Raw genomic sequence first — 465 nt, 5'->3', positions numbered from 1 at the left:
GGGCCAGCCATGGTGGCCAGGGAGGGGGCCTCCGAGCTCCGGCTGGGGCCAGGGCTCACCACAGCCCCCCAGCCCCACTCCTCCCTGCCCGGTCATACCCCCTTCCGCCCCGCTTGGAGAGGGTCCTGGGTCACTGGTGTCCATGTGGGACAGGACGGCCACGACAATTTGGCCAGGGCTTGGGGCACTCCAGCCCCGCCCCAGGCTGCTCCCTGCCTCCCCAGAGCTCCCCAGGACTGCCCAGCTCCCCCCCGGCCATGCAGGATGGAGCGGGGCTGGCAGGGGACCCACAGCAGGCAGGGCTGGACCTACCGACAAGTATGGCCACCAGCAGCCCGGTGACCCGCTGCTCCTTCACCTCCTGGATCTTGGGCTTGTCCCCGGGCGCCACCGCCTTGCTCATGACGGTGAGGGCATTGGCGTGTGTGACAGAGCGCACGGTGGCCGCGGCAAGGCACGGCAGCC

Source organism: Egretta garzetta, unplaced genomic scaffold, assembly GCF_000687185.1.
Source record: "Egretta garzetta isolate BGI_Z169 unplaced genomic scaffold, ASM68718v1 scaffold786, whole genome shotgun sequence".
NCBI classification, from domain to species: domain Eukaryota; kingdom Metazoa; phylum Chordata; class Aves; order Pelecaniformes; family Ardeidae; genus Egretta; species Egretta garzetta.
Note: the sequence above shows the minus strand (reverse complement) of the source record.